General features: G+C 35.6%; 1 non-coding gene across 1 annotated transcript; it reads left to right on the top strand.

Moving 5' to 3' along the window:
* Positions 1-20,216: 20,216 nt before the first annotated feature.
* LOC141639694 (U6 spliceosomal RNA) lies at positions 20,217-20,319 on the top strand. The gene has a single exon (XR_012542629.1). It is a non-coding gene; the product is annotated as a U6 spliceosomal RNA (small nuclear RNA).
* Positions 20,320-21,243: the final 924 nt, after the last annotated feature.

Below are 21,243 nucleotides of genomic sequence, written 5' to 3'. Positions count from 1 at the left end.
AGTTTTCTCTTAAATAAGGTAAGAAATAGGCATTAAATTATAAAGGTATAAGTATATTTACCTTTGAATAGTATCTTGATAGTCTCTAAATGATAACAAAATTACATATATATATTAAGGTTAAAAATGTGAAGATTACTTCAAACCAATCAAACTTAAAAATAAATAAATAAATTATTAATTTAAAAACCTTAATACACTTACCTTGATGTTGATACAATGATAAGAAAGATTACTGACACATAAATACAATTCTTTTGGCAATAGGGGTAAAGGAAATTTGGCTTGAATTTTGGCTCACAAATGTGCCTTCCATAGAACATTTATATAGCCAAATGAAGATGCATTTTATGACTTTTAGACTTTTTATTATTATTATTATCAAATTTAATATATACATAAATATGTAGAAGGTTTCATGACTTTTGAGTATTCGTTTTCATTAGTAACATATTTATTATAGACATAAATATAGAGTAAATAGAAAGGAATGTAAAAGTTTTTTTTTTTTTTTTTTTTGTAAAATTCACATTGCATGGATATTTATTTATCAAATTTAACAAAATTGAGTAAGTTTATTTCAATAAGATTTAAGATGGAGTTGCACATATAAACAGTTTAAAATTAGAGTGATGTAAATTTTTAATTTTTCGCCTAACCTATTCTAGTTTTAAAAAGTAAATATTAATGTTTAATGTTAAGTATGTTATTATTTGCTCTTAATATTTACAAATTATTTATTATTTTATAAATGGTGTAAAATTATAATTATGTGATATTTATTTGTTGCTTAAAATATTCTAACAATAAACGTAAAAATTTTAAATTTAGTATGAATTTATTTTTAATGGTTGTTTAATTTATCTAAAAATTAAAAAAGCTAAAGTTAATGTTTGTTATGCTATTTGCATTTAATAGTTCAATATTTTTTGCTTTTTAAATAAGAAATAATGATGCGGCTTTCTATAATTGGTGACGTGGAATTTTTGTTATGCAAGGTGTCATTTAGTAATGCGAGGTGGCATTGTCTACGTGGCTTTTAAGGTTTACCCTTTTAATAGCATTTATAGATTGTTGTGCACCAATGCACCATGTATCCGTTGGCAAGCGTATTATTTTAGATATTACGAAATAAATTATTATTAAATTTCATATATAATCTTTTTTTTAAGGCGAATAATTTGGGTAAGACTCTGAAATAAGTATATAGTAAGTAATATTTTATCGCCATTAAATTATGTATTTCATTTTTTCGTTGAAATCATTAATCTATGGCCCCTTGTTTAGCAATATTTTGTGTGATTGTGAATAAATGTAATACTTTATATAGCACCTTATTTACTTAATTATACTATCAACTAACATAAACCCTTTGAGTAAGTCTGTTGAGATGACGATCTCTCAATAAGTTTATTGAGAGACTATTTTACAATTTTAAGAAAAACTGGTACTAAAGTAATAAAATAGGTATAAATCATGATTAAAGATAAAATAGATACATTTATGATGTAAATAGCTACGAAATTACTATGTTACGATCAATAATAAAATGGTCACGAAATACAAATAAAAGTCGAGCTTAAAAGACAGTCTCTCCCAAATTTTAGTATTCAAAAAATTACGAGTCAAACTTAATTTTCAAAAGTCGAACTTAAATTAAGAGGGTCGTGTTGTTTCCTAGTCCTTCAAATCCTCAGCTACTAATTAATGAGTATACACGGATTCTTTCAAAGGCTAATTCGTAACTATATTCGAGGATAAATATATGGTGAGAAACGCCTCGAGACAAGTCTAACAACAATTGACATCATTAAACACTTTTTCTTTTAAATAAAGGGGTGTTTTGTTTAAAAGCTCGGAATGGATGGAAATGGAATAGGATATCATAGGGAAATGGATTTAGAACCTCATATCTATTATGTAACACTCCCATTTATCAAGGAGCCTTAAAAACACCTTTCCTAGTAAGTAAGAACGTTATCATCTTTGTTGCCCAAGTTAAGAATATCAAATAGACCATAAAAGAACATTTAATAAACTCTTTTACAACACACAACGGAAACCAAAAAATAGACAACTCGGCAATACAACGTAAGATACAATTGGTGAAACCGTGAAACTACCATCGTCTAACAACCGACTCGATGTCATGCAACCTCTCCGACCCAACAACTACAGTACATCAAGACAACAACCAATCACAAGCACCAGAAAAGTCCATCTGCTCACCATTTGCCGGCAATATTAAATTGATCACCATAGACACGGAGAACAAGAAGAAACACCGCAACACACCACACAAGGTCAGTAACAGTAACATGTAAAGTACATAGTAAGAATATCACAAACATAAAACGAACAGAACCAGGCATACTTTCTCGACACCAACCCCAAATGGCTCTCATCACACCAAATGACCAAGTTTCCATCGCAACAGGTAACCACACGGCCAGTGATAGACCGCGACCTTTCACCTCAAGCCCCTCTCATTGCAACGAGGGAACCCAAATCATTAATGTGCACATCCCCTTTGTGACGGGAGCCATAAGGGGCAAACATGGGGGGGGGGGGGGGAGTGTGTGTGTGTGTGGAGACCAATCTCCCGATAATGGTTCCACAATCAACTCCAAGGCCGATGTTACACGGCCACACCATAACCAGTTACAACCCGATAATCAGTTATCCGAACTCGACCCCAACCCGACCTGATATAAATATGATTCAATATTAAACCGATAAGATTGACGACTTGACAATTATTAATCTTAATATTGGAGTTACAATTAGAATCCGAACTTTAACAACATTTTGCGTTAAGAACCTTGACTATTTTTAGACACTTTAAGGACCTTAATTTGTTCATTTGACTAAACTACCATTGGATATCAATATTTTGTCGAACATTATTTATGTCAACAATCAAACCAATAAAATAATTAAAACAGTACTTCATTAGTTTGGTAATTTCTTTGTTTTCAATATACAATTTTTTAGCACTTCTTACATAGTATTACAAGTGAAATTGTTTTTCTATAAACCTTGCATAAAAAAGAGGGTTACGATAGCAAATGCGATTATACGCACCCTTTGCATATATGCACAAAAATGAAGGTAAATATGTAATCATATACGGGGTATTTGATTATCAAACTAATAACATTGAAATTGGTAACAATAAATTGCTCTTTACGCATTAAGTTCAAAGTTTAACTCGTCATCTAGCTATTTAGAATTGTTTTTTTTTTGTCAATCGAAGCGCGCACTAGTCGCATTCTGATAGAGGAGGGGATTCGAACATGGGACCTAATGTCCACATCATAAAATGTCTTAACCACTAGACTAAGACATCTTTTGTAGCTATTTAGAATTGTAATAACAATAAAGTATAAGAAAAAAAATTAATTGGACTCATTTTAATAACAATGTAATCGAATCAAATAATAGTCAAAACCTAAAATTATTTTTAAATAATGGAAGTAATGTGAAAAATAACATAAAATAATTAGACCCGAAATTAACACAACTCAAATCTAAAACAACAATTTATCCAAAATGATCTGAACCAATGAACCATAAACAACTGAACCGTTAACAATTAAACCGTTAATATGTTAACTCGATACTAGTATAAAGCCCTTGCGAATGAACGGTATTTTAGATTGTTGTGTGTAAAGAACTTAACCATTAGAGCTAATAATAATAATATATAAATGAACTTTGAATTTTATTTTTAATTATCTACAACTGTTAATGTGTAAAAAATACTAAGAATTAAAATAGAACGAATTTTACATTTTTACTCAAAATAAGTTTATGATTAAAAAAATAAGATTTTTAGTTTAATTACAAAAACTTATGCTTATTTTTACTCATTTGAAACATATAACTATTTTTATAATTTTTGTTACAATATACGGAGTAACAATTTAAAAGGTGTAAAAAATTTAAAGAATAGAAAAGTGAAAAGCACACACTGATTTTAATAATATGAGTAAAATATGCATACGTTTTAAATATAAAATTTACGATATGTAAGATACATATATTGGACTAATAAGATAATGATGAATAAAATACATTTGGCCCAACTATAAAAGTTGTGGTGTTTGTTAAGATACTATGACATATATAAAAGCCATATATTAGGTCCAATATATATCTAGATAAAGTTAGGCCCAATTTCTAGCTAAAAAAATTTAGACGGAAAAATTTTAAGTTTTCTTATTCTTTTAGTATAAGAGGGATTAATTTGACCACATTTAATTTACCTCACCCCAAATCCAACTCATTGACACCTTAATTGAGGGCTTGAGGCCAAGACCAGGAGGCCAGTTGACACTCGTTTAAGTTTCAACGGTAAGTCTTATCTTAAAATTAAACGGGTGAAATACTATACAACTTACATAGAAAAGCCATGTTTTTTGCTAATATTTAAGTACTTTGTATTAGAAAATTGTATTCCACGAAATGGAATTGACAATAGTTTACAACACCGAATCGACTCTGCTTTTCTAGTAGAATAATTCGACTCTTATTAGTGTCTGGGTGAAACCGAACTTTCTATTGAGATAAGACGGTACTCTTTGATTTTGGCATGAAAAATCAGAGAAGTAATAAGATAGGAGTATTTTGTGTAGTTATAATTTTTTAGATTCAAAAGATGAAATTTTTCTGTAACTTTTCATCTTTATCTCTTGGCTATTTATATAGGGGAAACAGGGGAAACAGTGGAATGAATTTTCTAACCATTGCAATTGTTGAAATTTCTGATTCATTGCAATGGTTGGATTTTTCCGAAATAATTAATTATTGTTGCGTGACCCCGTTGTAGTTATTCGAACAAAAAGTATACCGTAATCCCATAAATAATTAAGCAAGTGTACACTCCGTACTTCCCGAACTCGCATTATATTATTTAGGACTTACCATCTACAAAACAATTTTAATTACCTCAAATAAACCAGTAATTACACTTAAATCACCAATCCTTTGTTTTTGTTTTATCTATATAAATGATATGGTATTTATCCCCTTTTAAACTCCGTCCTAAATTAGAATTGTGCTCGTTTAAAGTTTAAACCCTCTGAAATAACAGTCTATCTTGCTTGTAACCTTTACAAGCTTGCGACTTCTCACAATTTCTTTCTACTTATCCTTTCTATTTGCCTTTACACTTACAAGCTTGTGATGGATTTACCTTATAAATGAGAATTTGTGAGTAAATAATTGAGGGTCGGACAACAGTTAATGTAGTCAAAACAATGTTGACTTTTGCTATAGAAAACCTAGGGAGTTTGGAGTTACATGCATAAAAGATGAGACAGATGTTGACCCGTGAAATCTAGTAGGAATAGTTTGTAAGTGTAGGCTTGCAGTAGCTCTACTAGCTATACTTAGGATCCTCCTCCGATTCAACTTCCAACTGTTCTTCTGCAAATACTGACTGCATATTTTGTCACCTTCTCATTTTTCCAATCTGCAATTTATCACCAAATTTGTCATCGCCACCTTTTCATTAGCTTTGTAGTTACGTCATAAACTAGTTATTTGGGTTGTGGATACTGTTTTGGTATATTTCTACCAATTAAAGTTAAAGTTGTCTTAGTGCCTAATTAATATTATGGTTCTTTGTTTAGCGATTTGCTTGGCTTCTGTCGTGATTTACGTGCGATATTTGACTAAAGATTAATAATGAACACAAGAGATTTTGGTGATGCAGAAAACCCGATGTAGAATACAACCGCGGGGGGAGACGGAATCCCACCAAGATTTGCACTATAATCGAATTGGGAGTACAATGTGGATCAAAGCTACACGATGGAGCCTCTGAGTATTATAAGGTTTCTTGTGTGTATTTCTGAATGAATCTTAGGTCTTACGTTATATTGCTTATATAGGAAAGCTGTCTAGTTAGGGTTCCTTGCTTGCCCTCCAAATCTTCGAACTTTGATGACGTTTAGGGCTCCGTTGCTCCGTCCTTGGGCTTGCTATTACGCCGGCCCAAGACAGATTCCTCATCATCCGTTGTTACACACGGGCTGTACCGCTTCTAGGTCTGCTTCCCTTAACTTAGTCCATAGTAGAAAATGGGCCTAACAGTTTGCCCCCAATTTTTCGCGAAAGCCGCCTTCTAGCGATTAGCGGGAAATTGTAATGTATCGTTGAACAACTTCTCACTCACGCCTCACTACTCCCTATAAACCCTCATTTAAATCTCAACTCCCCATTATTTACTCCTCATCATCCGCCTCCCCTTTCTCTCTCATCAATTATCACCCAAAAGCTCTTCGAATCCCCAAAACCCTTCGGTATTCCAAATGTCTCCTCAGATTATCCCTGCTGTCGCCGCCGCAACAACTCCATCGTCTTCCAAGTACCTTATCTTTCATCTTTTCATTTGATTTGGCGTGGCTAAGACCCACCAAGCTTCTTCTTCATCTGCCCTTATTAACCTTATCCGAGACGAAACCTTCCCTTCTCAAGGTATCCTTAAAAAATCCATTATGTGATTCCTCCCTTACCCAAATAACATACCCAGAATTAAAGCATTTCTGGGTTTAGGAGACGACGTGGTAATTCATATTCATGGCTGTTAGAACACACTTGGTTGATGATGCGAAGTTTCATTGTTATTTAATTATTTGCTTCTTAGTTATAATGTTTAGCATTTGAAGCACTCAATGAATTTCCAAAGATGGTTCAAGAATGATCAAGATAAAGTTATGACAAAAAATCCCTTAGCCTTAGTCAAATGTTGTAAACGATTACAAATGCTTAGTGATTGAAGCAATCAAATGGACTCTCAAAGACGGCTTAACATGATCAAGATGAAGTCAACAAGAAGTCAAGACAATGATATGATCCTAACATTAGTCGAAAAATATAAGAGTAAGTGTAACATTCTCATTTACGTCAAGTGGCTGGAAAACCATGCAACAGTGCACTGCACTGTGGTTTCTGATACTACCGTATGGAGGGACTTTTATTCGAAATGTTTAAGTGTCAAAATCTTTACAAATTTCATATTCTCAAAGATTTTACATTTGAATTATCCTAGTTTGAAAACAAATCTGAAAAAATCAATTTGCAAAACTCACATGTAACTCCTTTAAAGTTGTGCATCTACTTTTACATAAATGGAAAGTTGATTTAGTCAAGTACTAAAGCACTCTTCCATTTGTGGTAAGTTGTCACTTGTCAAATGTGTTGAAGTTTTAAATCTGAAATTTTAAGTCATAAATCCACATTGATTAATCCTCTAGATTTGTGCATTTACCTTTTACTAAAATGGTAAGTTGAACTTGTCAAAGTTCTAAAGCTAGAAATGCTTTTTGCCATTTGGTAAAATATCACATGTTGAGTGTTTTGGGAAGAGTTTTCTGATTTTGATCAATGACTTGTGCTCCAAGCCTATAGCTTAACACTTACCATCCCTCAAAGGCTATCTATTTAATATTGGGTGTCTTTGCATCATTTATTACCTAAGACTTTTATGAGCATTAATTGTTAAAACACTTTGCAAAACATCAGCTCTTGTTCTTCAACTTATTGGCAAAATTGTTTTCTATTTTAAAAGTCTTCAAACGTTTTTCAATAGGGCTGTAAATCTCCATGTATCAGTTCGCTGCACTGTGGCATCTGAGTTTGTTCCATGATTCTCGTGTTTAGGTCTTAATTGTGATCTCCATGTTCATTAAGTGAACGATTGAGATTAAAAGACTCTGTAAACCTGTGAGATAGAACTTAAGTCTTGAGCGGAGTAGCTTTGAGCAAGTGAAAGTCTTGAAGCGGAGTAGCTTCAAACAAATGCAACCGGAGTAGGTTGGCAAGTTATTTTCATTGTAAGGGGTTTAGTTGTTTGAGTAAATTTCTAAACAAGCAATAAAATAACGGTTGGACGTAGGCCTCGAGTAGTAGAGGTGAACCAATTTTTAAAACATCGTCTTGTTTGTTCATTTACTTTTACGTTTGTTCTCCTTATTTATATCTTGTTTATCTACTTGAATCTGTCGTGTCACAGTGTTTAATACTGTGTCTCAGACCTGCTGATTGATTCAATCTTGTGAACTTAAAACGATTAAGTATCTCAAGTTTTCAACTTAAAAGGGATTCACTTAAGATTTTCATTGCTAAGAGTATTCAACTTAAAAAGTATTCACTTTATATCTTCATTGCTAAGTTGAAGAAAAATACTCTTTCATTCAAACTTTTCTGGTTTGTGCAACAGTCGACTTTACTGTGACATATACTAAGCTGAATTCGTGTGTTTATACTTCTACCTCAAATAGTTCTAAGTACAAACACCTTTAACATTTAAAGTATTGTCCATATCAGCTTAGTCTATTGTCCTAGATTTCAAAGATGCTTAATTCAAGCTTACAAATTTTAATTGGACACCTAATTCACCACCTCCCCCTCTTAGGTGTTCTCGTCCTTGACTCTTCAATTGGTATCAGAGCCTTGTGCTCTTGATATTGGTTAATTACCAAAGAGTTGATCCTATAGTCATGGACGAGAACCATACTAAGCATCCTATCTTCATTGGGGATAACTATTCATGGTGGAAAAATCGCATGGAACACTATGTTAAGAGTACGGATTATGAGTGTTGGTTGATAATCCAAAAAGGGTCCCTTGCTATCACGGTTACTAGTGCTAATGGTACTAGTGCCCCAAAAAGTGAGGATAAGTATGTCGAGGCTGATTATAGAAAGGTCGAGAAAAACTCAAAAGCCATGTCCATTCTTCAATATGGCATTGGTGAGCAAGAAGTAAACCGGATTTCCGGATGTACCTCGGCCAAAGAAATTTGGGACACCTTAAGCCTTGCTTATGAGGGGACGTCTCAAGTGAAAAAGCATCGTATTGACCTTCTCATGCAACAATATGAGATGTTCAATATGATGAAAGATGAGTCAATAAATTGTCTTTCCTCTCGCTTTTCTAGTATTTTTAATGACCTTAAGAGTCTTGGTAGAAATTTTGAATCCGAGGATATGGTCGGTAAAATCCTTCGAAGTTTAACAGAAACATGGCAACCAAAGGTTACGGCTATTGAGGAGGCCAAAGACTTGTCCACTTTAATCCTCAATGAACTAATGGGCTCACTTATGGCTCATGAGTTAACTCTCATGAAGCGTTTTGGTGATAGCTCTAAAGTAAGAGGGCTTGCTTTGAAATCAATCTCAATTAATGAGGAAGATGATGGAAACGATGAGTTTGCAATGTTCACTAGAAATATTGCGGATATTGTTAATGGTCATAATCCTAAGAGGTTTAACAACAATTCTAGTAAGAAACATTTTTCAAAGAAGAGATCGACTTCCATTGTTGGTTGCATTAAATGTGACGAAAAAGGTCACTAAATGAATGAATGTCCAAAGTGGGTTAACATTAAATCTAAAGAAAAATGTGACTTGGCTAAGAAGGAATACAAGAATAAAGTAATGTGTGCTGTTTGGGGAATGTCCGATTCCGATGAGGACGAGATCCTTGAGGAAGAATTGTATGCCAAGTTGTGTCTTACTACTCGTCTTAATAATGATGCCCTTAGGTCTCCAAAAAGAGAAACATTCTAATGTCTTATGGCTCATCCCGATGATTCCGATTCTAACTTCGAAGATGAGGTAAATCATCTCAAGATAAAGGTTCGATCCTTCTCCAAAAGCAAAGTATGTTTACTCTTAGATAAATTCATTGATAAATGTCGTGTCCAAAACAATAAACTTGAAGCTATGCAAATTGAAATTAAAAACATAGCCGAGGAAAATGTTGGTCTAAGAGAGTGTCTAAATGAGCTTGAAGAAAATAACATTTCACCTTGTCTTGAGAAAGAAGTAAGGAAACTGAAAAGGCAAAATCTGATTCTTGTAAATAAAGTTAAACCGCTGAATGTCACAGAGACACTCACTGTGACATATGATGCTGAAAAGGAAAACGAGTCTTTAACCAAACATGTTTCTATGTTAACACAAGAACGAGACTCACTTTTAATTGACCTAACCTCTTGTAAAAGTCATCTTAAGGAACTTGAAAAATTAGCAGAAATGCTACAGAATGAAACAAATCATGCTAAGAGCGCCTTTGAAAATGTGCTAACATTAAATCTTGACTATCTTGCCAAAATTGAGTTTTTAAACAAAGAGTTAAATGATGTAAAAGAGTTTTATAAGAAAAAGGAAGGAAGTCAAACTGTTTTAAAGTTTTCTACGAGTCAGTCGCAACAAAGTGAAAAGAATGCTGGACTTGTTTTCAAATGCAACAGTAACGTGCACTGTTGCATTCGAAACCAAGAACCAAGTAAAACATATTTCCGAAGAAGAAAACATGTTGGATTTCCTGAATATATTATTTTTAATTATTGTGGCAAGACTGGTCATGTATTTAATGGTTGTACAAAAAGAATGAATGGCATTAAAAGAAACATTAAGGTTGTCAAACAAGTGTGGATCCGAAAAGACTTGGTAAAAGACATGATTCACAAGAAGGGACCCAAATTAATTTGGGTTCCTAAACTAAATGTTTGATTTGTTAAAGGCATTAGTGAGAGGCAGCAGCAATTGGTACTTTGATTATAGACGGAAGTGAAAGCCAATCTCTTTCACTAAAAGCCTACAAAGGTGGCACCATGACGTTTGACCATAACAAAAAGAGGTGAAATTGTTGGTATTGAAAAATTGGCAAGTCATCGTCACAAAGTGTCGACAAAGTGTTGCTTGTCAAAGGTTTGAAGCACAATCTTCCTAGTGTCTCTTATCTGTGTGATCATGATAATATTGTTGAATTTCTTGTTAGTGAATGCAGAATTCTTAATGCAAAAACAAGGGAACTTGTTCTTGAAGGAAAACATGCTAATGATGTTTACTTGACTAATTTTTGTTCATTGTCCGGTCCAATCATGTTTTGTTTGTGTTTCTTAAAGAATGACTCGTGACATTGACATAAACAATTAGGTCATGTAAATGTTAGAACATTGAACACCCTTAGAAAGCTTGACCTTATTGATGACATTCCTAACATTAAAATTCAATTTTAAAGAGATGTATGATGATTGTGCTAGATTAATACAAGTAAGATTCTCCTTAAATCCAAAAAATTAATTTTGTTAGTACTTCTAAACCTCTAAAGCTCTTTTGTATAGACTTGTATGGAGCAATGTATATTAAAAGTAGAGGTAGAAGTCGGTTCTTGTGCATGTTTGTTGATGAATTTTTATGATATGTTTGGCTACTTTACTTGATCTTTAAAAGATGAAACATTTGATGAATTTCTTATTTGGTTGAAAAATGTCTAAAATAAATTTGATTTTTTTTTGACCCGAGCATAGAATGAAGTTTGAGAATTCATCATTTGAAACCCATTGTGATAAACATGGTGATTAGCCATAAATTTTTCAACGTAAAACACCTCAACAAAATGAGTTTGTTAAACGTATGAATCGTATCTTGAGAATATGGTTAGGACCATGCTTCTAAGTAGTAAGTTGTCAAAGAAGTTATTTTTTAGCCATCAACACTTTTATGCTTAATCTATAACCATGTTATGAAACGTAAAATTATTAATAAAACTCCCTACGATTTGTTGAAAAGAAGAAATCCCAATATTCCCTCTTAAGATATTTTGGCTGCAAATACTTTGTTCTAAAGGTTGGGAAAGACAACTTGGATAAGTTCGATGTTCATTGTGACGAGGTCGTCTTTATTGGATATTCAGATCATAACATGGCTTATAAAGTGCACAATAAAAGAACCATTTAAATGGAAGAAAGCATTCATTTCATGTTCGATAAATCTAGTCCTTTTTGTCTAATGAACAGGTTGAAGAAGATTAGGATGATGATTTCGAGATTGGGATGATTTGTTAAGATATGGATCAAGTGGTGGAAGAGGCTAAGCAACAGTTGGAGCCACTGTTGCCTGAGGAGGATGTCCAAAATTTAGGGGGAACTAATCGTCCTCCAACACAAGATGATGCTAGCTCATCCAGGGGGAATAAGGATGGTGAAGAACAACCAAATCAAATTATAAACGAACCACAATCACTTCTTTCAAACAATCCTCATGCAACAGTCCCCTCGACTGTTACACAAGAACAAACCGATTCCTCAAACCGACTTGTTCCAAAAATGGAAACACCAAAGCTCACCCTCTCTCAAATCTAACCAGTAATCTAAATTTTGGAACAAAAACCAGATCCTCGCTCCAAAACTTTTGTGCTTTCAATGCATTCCTCTCTCAAATTGAACTTGTCAATGTCACAGTAGCACTCACTGTTGCATACTGCGTGACAACCATGAAAGAGGAATTAAATCAATTCGAAAGGAATGAGGTATGACATCTTACCCCTAGGCCAATGTACTGTAATTGGTACAACATTTGTTTTTCGCAATAAGCTTGATGATTTTAACGAAATCGTAAGGAACAAAGCTAAACTAGTGGTGCAAAGTTTTAACCAATAAGAGGGATTCGATTATGATAAAATCTTTGCACCGGTAGCTAGGCTTGAGGCCATACGTATGCTTATAGCTTTTGCATCTCATGTTGACAAAAAACTTTTTCAAATGAATGTAAAAAACTGCTTTCCTAAATGGATATCTTGAAGAAGAAGTTTTTGTCGAACAACCACCGGGCTTTATAAACAATGAGTTCCATAACCACGTTTTAGAACTTGATAAAGCATTTTATGATTTAAAACAGGCTCCTAGGACCTGATATGATAGGCTTTCAAAGTCTCTGTTGGAAAATGTTGTTTACGTGGTTTGGTTGATAAGACATTGTTTATCAAGTCACGGTGCGAGAAACTGTTGCTTGTGCAAGTATATGTTAATGACATTATTTTTGGTGCAACAAATGGCGTCCTTTTTAGATACTTTTTTGGATTTAATAACTTCTAATTTTGATGACCATGATGAGAGAACTTGGATTTTTCCTTGGTCTTCAAATCAAACAAAGTGAGAAAGGTACAATGATTCATCAACAAAAGTATTTGAAGGAAATGCTAAGTAAGTTTGGGTTGACTAATGTTAAACCTCTTGCTAAGCTACACCAATGATTTCTAACATCAATCCTAACAAAGAAGAAAATGGTAAGAGTGTTATTGAAATCATGTATCGAGGTATGATAGGTTCATTACTTTATTTAACCGCTAGTCGACTTGACATACAATTTAGTGTATGCTTGTGTGCCCGCTTCCAATCAAGTCCTATGGAATCACATTTCAAAGCCGTCAAAAGGATTTTTGGGTACTTGATTGGAACACAAACCTATATATTTGATATCCATCTCATTACGATCTTGATCTTGTAGGTTTTTGTGGGTAGCACGGTGAATACGAAGAACACATTGAGTATTAACACTTTTTTGGGTCCTTGCCTCATTTCATGGGCCTTAAAGAAGCAAGAAGTTGTTGCACTATACACGGCTGAAAATGAATACAACAGTGCAGTACTCTGTGGCGCACAGATTCTTTGGGTATGACAACAATTGCATAACTATGGTGTTATCTTCGACACAACTTCTATCTTTTGTGATAACACTAGTGCAATTAACACCTCAAAGAATCCAATACAACATTCTAAAACTTAACATATCGACATAAGACATGATGTTTACGTGATCAAGTTGTAAAAAGGAATAATTGTCTTAGTTTTTGTAGAACGGAAAATCAATTAGCGGACATTTTTACAAAACCGTTTGAAAGAGAACAATTCGTAAAACCTCGGTTGGAAATTGGTTTATTGGATGATATGTGATTCATATTATTTTATTTTCCTTAATGATTGACTAAAGATGAGGACATACATGTGATTACCCTAATTGTTAATTAGTTTACTTCAGGCAAAAATATGATTCAAAAAATATGAATAATTATGCTTGCATTTGAATTATTGTTGCATTGAGCCACTCAACCCACATTCAAAAATCAAACCTCTCCACCTCCCGCATGTCATTAAAACCGTCCGAATCAACACTTCAAAAAAAATGCCTCCAAAACCCTCATATGACCGAGACTTCAAAATCATCAAGATTCTTATGACCCAAAGAAAAGAGAAAATTCAAAGAAACAAATGACTTCTCCCATTAAATCTGCTGCCATAAATGAAATGTTGGGAAGCTCATATGTCGAATTACCCATTTCCTCTAAGAAACCCAAGGGTATTTCTCCTCCCAAAGCTGATGCCACAGCATGTGTCACTGTGACACGAAAGAAAACCACAACTCTAATGGAGGAAGATGACCAGAATATTTGGGATGAAAATGAAGATGAAATTTATGAAGATGTTGGTAATTTGAATGACGATGGTATGTTTAATAATAGTGTTGACCCATTGCCCTCACCACATGCTACAAATGAGAAAATTATTGAAATCCTTAATGATGACTTGGAAGAAAACTAACATGATAAACTCATTGTCACCAAGCGTTTTCCAAACAAAAGAAAAAGGGGTTCAAGTTCAAAGATTCAAAAAAAAAAAAAAAATTGGAAGAAGAAGATTTATGCCACTGTCAAGGTGAATGTTGCATCTGGTACCCAATCCGTAATCATTAATCACCAACTCTTTTCCTAATTCTTGAAACTTGGGTAAGATTCTTGTAGCCATTACTCAATTGGTTAGTGAGAAAGTTCGAACTTGAAATGAAGAATTTTTGGAACTTATGCAAACTTTGAGGGGGAAAGCTTCAAGAAAATTGATGATGCCTTGATTAACCCCATTTCTAGCCTGCTATCCATTACCATAACCCATTTTGGCTTAATGTTTTCCAAATTCTTTTGCAAATCGTACTTATTTCATTTGTTGAACCTTGCCTTGTTTGTTGTTAAATTATGTCAAACTGTGTTCGTCACTATGTTTTGCCCTCCCTTGATGATGTCAAGAGGGGGAAGTAGTTTAATTATGTCTTATGTGTGACCTCTTAACTCTTAGGTTTGCGTTCACCGTAATATGTCTTGCGACCTTGATTAGATGTTTTACTTAGACTAAGTATATTGAATCCTTCATGTCTTGATCATGTTTTGTATGTTTTATGTTGAATGCTTAAAGACTGGCTAACCATAGGTTATAGGGGAACTTCACACATTATTAAAACTTGCCATCATCAAAGGGAGAATTTGTTAGAACACACTTGGTTGATGATGCCAAGTTTCATTGTTATTTAATTATTTGCTTCTTAGTTATAATGTTTAGCATTTGAAGCACTCAATGAATTTCCAAAGATGGTTCAAGAATGATCAAGATAAAGTTATGACAAGAAATCCCTTAGCCTTAATCAAATGTTGTAAACGATTACAAATGCTTAGTGATTGAAGCAATCAAATGGACTCTCAAAGACGGCTTAACATGATCAAGATGAAGTCAACAAGAAGTCAAGACAATGATATGATCCTAGCATTAGTCGAAAAATATAAGAGTAAGTGTAACATTCTCATTTACGTCAAGTGCCTGCAAAACCATGCAATAGTGCACTGTACTGTGGTTTCTGATACTACCGTATGGAAGGACTTTTATTCGAAATGTTTAAGTGTCAAAATCTTTACAAATTTCATATTCTCAAAGATTTTACATTTGAATTATCCCAGTTTGAAAACAAATCTGAAATTTTAAGTCATAAATCCACATTGATTAATCCTCTAGATTTGTGCATTTACCTTTTACTAAAATGGTAAGTTGAACTTGTCAAAGTTCTAAAGTTAGAAATGCCTTTTTCCATTTTAGTAAAATGTCACATGTTGAGTGTTTTGGGAAGAGTTTTCTGATTTTGATCAATGACTTGTGCTCCAAGCCTATAGCCTAACACTTACCATCACTCAAAGGCTATCTATTTAATATTGGATTTAATTAACCTAAGTTGTACTACTTAGATGATCAAATCCACTATAAATAGGGTGCCTTTGCATCATTTATTACCTAAGACTTTTATGAGCATTAATTGTTAAAACACTTTGCAAAACATCAGCTCTTGTTCTTCAACTTATTTGCAAAATTGTTTTCTATTTTAAAAGTCTTCAAACGTTTTTCAAAAGGGCTGTAAATCTCCATGTATCAGTTCACTGCACTGTGGCATCTGAGTTTGTTCCATGATTCTCGTGTTTAGGTCTTAATTATGATCTCCATGTTCATTAAGTGAACGATTGAGATTAAAAGACTCTGTAAACATGTGAGATAGAACTTAAGTCGGAGTAGCTTTGAGCAAGTGAAAGTCTTGAAGCGGAGTAGCTTCAAGCAAATGCAACCGGAGTAGGTTGGCGAGTTATTTTCATTGTAAGAGGTTTAGTTGTTTGTGTAAATTTCTAAACAAGCAATAAAATAACGGTTGGACGTAGGCCTCGGAGTAGAGGTTGAACCAATTTTTTAAAACATCGTCTTGTTTGTTCATTTACTTTTACGTTTGTTCTCCTTATTTATATATTGTTTATCTCGCAATCTGTCTGTGTCACAGTGTTTAATACTGTGTCTCAGACCTGCTGATTGATTCAATCTTGTGAACTTAAAACGATTAAGTATCTCAAGTTTTCAACTTAAAAGGGATTCACTTAAGATTTTCATTGCTAAGAGTATTCAACTTAAAAAAGTATTCACTTTATATCTTCATTGCTAAGTTGAAGAAAAATACTCTTTCATTCATACTTTTCTGGTTTGTGCAACAATCGACTTTACTGTGACATATACTAAGCTAATTTCGTGTGTTTATACTTCTAACTCAAATAGTTCTAAGTATAAACACCTTTAACATTTAAAGTATTGTCCATATCAGCGTAGTCTATTGTCCTAGATTTCAAAGAAGCTTAATTCAAGCTTATAAATTTTAATTGGACACCTAATTCACCCTGTCTCCCTCTTAGGTGTTCTCGTCCTTGACTCTTCACTGGCCCGGCTAGAAAGCTGACGCCATGCGCAAGGGCTAGATATGCCTATACACATACCCCTTTATTCTTAGCCTTAAGTTCCCTTTTCCGCCCATGGTTCAGGAGTTCATTCGCCTGAACTCCTTTCCCATGGCTTAAATTGCTCCATGCGCATGGAGAATCATTTTGTCAACCGTCGCCCTAAACAACAACCTGGGTGCTGAGATTGGGCTAGCAGATCTGGCTCACAGATTTAAGTGTCGATCCCTGGGAAATAGCCAATATACCTTCAGGGCCATGGAGAAGACTGAGAACTTTCTTCAGTCTGCGGCCAAGGGCAAATATGACGGTTGGTATGAAGGGTTCTTCTACATCAAGCTTGACTCTATACCTCTGCACGTTGACTATCTCTTTGAGCACTGGATCCAAGCCAAAAGTAAGTGCACTTGCATGTCCCTTTTCTAGTTTCTCCTGCTGCTTACGCCCCTTACCTTTTGTTTGTATGCAGAACTTAAGAACCCTGCAAAGTCATCAGACGAGGATACCTTTATTGCTAATTTATTCTCCATCCCCGAGGAACAAAGAAGATTTTCTGCCCTACTCTCTAGTCCTGTCACTTCTGCCTCTAAAGAAACCGTGTCCTCTGGTAAGTGTCTGCCTCTGTTTCCGTGTTTGATTCTGGTGGCCTTGATCCTTTGTTTCCATTACTCTGAGACCCTCCACCTGCTTCTTGAAATTTGCAAGAAGTACCGAGGCCAACGCTTCGAGATCCCGATCGTCGAGGCAAGAAGAGGGTTCTTTGAATTTACCACATCTCCTGCCTCCTCAAAAAAAAAAGACCTGCCCCTATGCCTACACCTGAACCGATAAAGGTCACTCCTATTTCTCGTGCCCTTGGCTCCCCTCCTTGTGCTGATGATGATCTAATTCGCATCCCTGCTGGATATGGCGATGCGGATCACATTGCCTATTGGCCCTTGATGGAGCGTTTCTTGACGCCAACCTGCTCCAAGATCTTTGACGAAACAGATCCCCAGGAGATGGTTAACCTTGCTGCTGAACAGAGTTTTGCTGCAAGTCTGCCCTGCCTTTCTTTTTTTTTGTCGCTTTTACTATAATCCTGCTGCTTCTTTACTGACTGCTTTTCGTGTGCCTTAAGCTCTGCAATTTTCTTTATACCTCCGTAACATGCTGAAGAGGACCAAGATTGAATGCCTAGCTGCAGTGGGGAAGAACAAAGAGCTGTCAGCTACCTGTGCTAAGATGAGGGAGCAACTACATGCAGCCAAGAAGGAGATGGAGGTGGCCAACGACCAGCTGGCCCGACGTAGGAGGATAATCGTGTTCTCTCCACGTGGCTGACTGAAGCTGAGGCTCGTGCTATGGAGATGGATGAACTACCCAGGAACTTGGGAGCCTATACTGCCTTTGTGGGAAGGATTGATTGCACCAGGGCCTATACTGAGGGGAGGCACACCACCTGGAATTTGGAGGAGGAGCGAGCTGAATTTGCATGTGCCTTCCCTAATGGCATGGATTTAAGCGCTCTGTGCCCCCATAAAGCTGAGGTTGCTGAGCCTGAGCCTGAAGTTCTTGCCATGGATACCTCTGGAACCATCTCTGGGATGAATGTTGTAGAGGAGGTCCTAGCACAGACGACTGGTGGTGATGCTGTTAAGATTCTCGAGGCTGATCAAGTACCTGCATTGGAGTATCAGAGGGAGCATGGGAGGTAGGGTAAAATTCAGGACGCTGTTATTAAGAGGATTGACCTCTCTTAAAAAACTTTAATCATGTTTCTAGGGACTTGGCCCTGTGTGGTGCAAGTTTTGAAATTATATTTTGAAACTTTTCATTTTTGTTTTTCGATTGTGCCTGCCGGTGTGCATGTTGGAACTCTTGGCGTCTACTTTTGGTAGCATGTGCCTTTATTTTTAAGTACTTTAGGCCTGGCTCTCAGACCTCTTTTGTCATAATTTGCTTTTTCTTTGGTCGTATGTCCTCTTAGTCTGGAGTTGGGAACCCACCTTATGATTTCCCAGGAGACTGTCCTGGTTCCAAGTGTACAGTCCCTGGTCACATTTATAGTGCATGTGTTTGATAAAATATTTTACCCACGGCGTAAAATATTTTATCAATAGGATAGCTAGTTAAAGCGTACCTTTTCGTTGTCCTCTTCTGGTTAACATGGGGTGTTGCATCCCCTGTGGTTCTAGCATTGTACTGCGTGCATGCACCTATGTATATAGCCCTGGGATCTCAATGCCCTCGTCGTAGCTACGTTTTATCCCGGATTAACGCTGATATGCAGGTGGTCTTTGTATCGCCGTGTCCTGCCATCTCCAGTTCGTACGCCCTCCATGTGGTTAACTTTGTTGCGTCTGGTTGTCCCACATGGCTGGGATTGGACCCTTCATATTTACTCTGCCTGACAGACAACTTACATTAGTACTCCGAGCCTTTCTTCCAATAAGCATAAAGATTCTAAGCACCACAAATTACTTGGTGCTATCTTATGGTGTTCCAGGGCAACGACTGGATCCAGGAAGCGACAACTTGCACTACTTAGCTTTCAAAACGACTCAATTGATCAAAAATAATTAAAAATGAAAGGAAAATTAACCATAACTTAATAAGTATAGTATATATTACCCCCACCCCCGTTTTTTTTTTGCTTCATGGACTGTTGAAGGGTCCTCTGTACACTAAGTTCCAGCACCTTGTCAGAGAAAGTACTGTTTCAGATGGCGAATGTTCTAGGGTTTGTACAGGATTTGACCGTGCATGGTTATCAGCCTGTATGCCCCATTCCCAACAATGCTTTCGACCTGATACAGTCCTTCCCATTTGTAAGCATATTTTCTTGCTTTCCGGTTCTTGGTGTTTTGGAACACCCTTCTAAGCACTAGGTCCCATACTACAAGGGTTCTCACATTGGCGTTTTTGTTATACGTCATTGCTACTGATTGTTTGTACGATGCCATGCGTATGTAAGCACTTTATCTTAGTTCGTCAACTATGTCCAGGCTTCTGGCCATTTCTATCTGATTGTGTTCTGCTGTTTGACATCCATATCTATGCGTTAGTACCAGAACTTCCGATAGAATTACGGCTTTCGCACCGAACACCAGACTGAATGGTGTCTGCCCCTGTTGCTGTTTTTGGTGTTGTCCTATCTGACCAGAGTACTAGTGGCAATTCGTCTGCCCACTTGCCCCCAAGTTCCTCTAGCGTTTTCTTTAGGTTTTCTACTATGATTTTGTTACTAGATTCTACTTGTCCATTTGTCTGGGGATACTGGGGAGCATATTTTATTAACGTTATGTTCCACCGTGAGCAAATACTTCAGTGTTATTAGATATGAATTGGGACCCATCCCTTCGGGGACATCTGATAAAATTGAAACGACACAGAGAAGATTAGCATGGCCCCTGCGCAAGGATGACAAGCATAAATCGAGAAATGGTCCAAAATTTTCTCTTTGTTTGTAATTTGTATGTCAGTAATGGTGGTGGTGATGATGTAATTCCTGAATGATTATCATTATTATAATATATTCAGAGTTCACCAAAAAAAAAAAAGAATTGGGACCCGTTGTCGCACACGATTTCAGATGGTATTCCAAATCTGCAGATGATGTTACATTTTATAGACAAAATCACTTGTGACTCCTTTACCTCTGTCATTCTGATATGCTCATATTTCTACTATCTATTTAGCATATTTTAAGTACAATAAAGCGACATTGGCATGCAGTTTTTCATCATTTACGTCACTATTACCGTTTTTCGAGTGTCGGGGTAATAATGGAGTTTTGAGCAATGATCGGAAGCAAAGACATGTCTTGAAGTCTACCATGGTACAAAATATTTACAAGAAAGAAAGAAGACTAACTAAGACATGAAGAAGTGAAAGGATGAAGCAATTGAAGATTTGAAGCTTCATTTGCATAAGGATCGACTTCAAATGAGAATATCTTGAGTTCTAGAGCTCGTATCGATGCAAGGCCAAGTGGAGGTGAAATCTTATGTTCTTAGCTTTCCAACGACATGTCACACGTCTCACTTGGCCAAGTCACGAGAGAGATATGGCCTTTTGAAAAATGCAGTCCAAGGGCTTGGGCGCACTGTGCGCCCCTCCCTATGCTATAGAGCGCACCGTGCGCCTTTTCTGGGTATCACGCGTTTTGATTACAAGCTCCCATCCAACTTAGCCCATCATTTCCTCTTTAACCTAGGACTATATATAGGTGAATACCATTAGTGATTCACTATCTTATGTTTTATCTTATGATTTATTTTGTTAATCAAGTTGTAATTTGAAGAATTATCATCTAATTTGGGTTTGAGATCTATTATGGAGAACTAATCTCCTTTCTTAATCCAATCTCAAAGGTGTAAT

The sequence above is a fragment of the Silene latifolia genome, unplaced genomic scaffold (assembly GCF_048544455.1).
Source record: "Silene latifolia isolate original U9 population unplaced genomic scaffold, ASM4854445v1 scaffold_543, whole genome shotgun sequence".
Lineage (NCBI taxonomy): Eukaryota > Viridiplantae > Streptophyta > Magnoliopsida > Caryophyllales > Caryophyllaceae > Silene > Silene latifolia.
The sequence above is the reverse complement of the archived record's forward strand: the minus strand, read 5'-3'. Positions and strand labels throughout refer to the sequence as shown.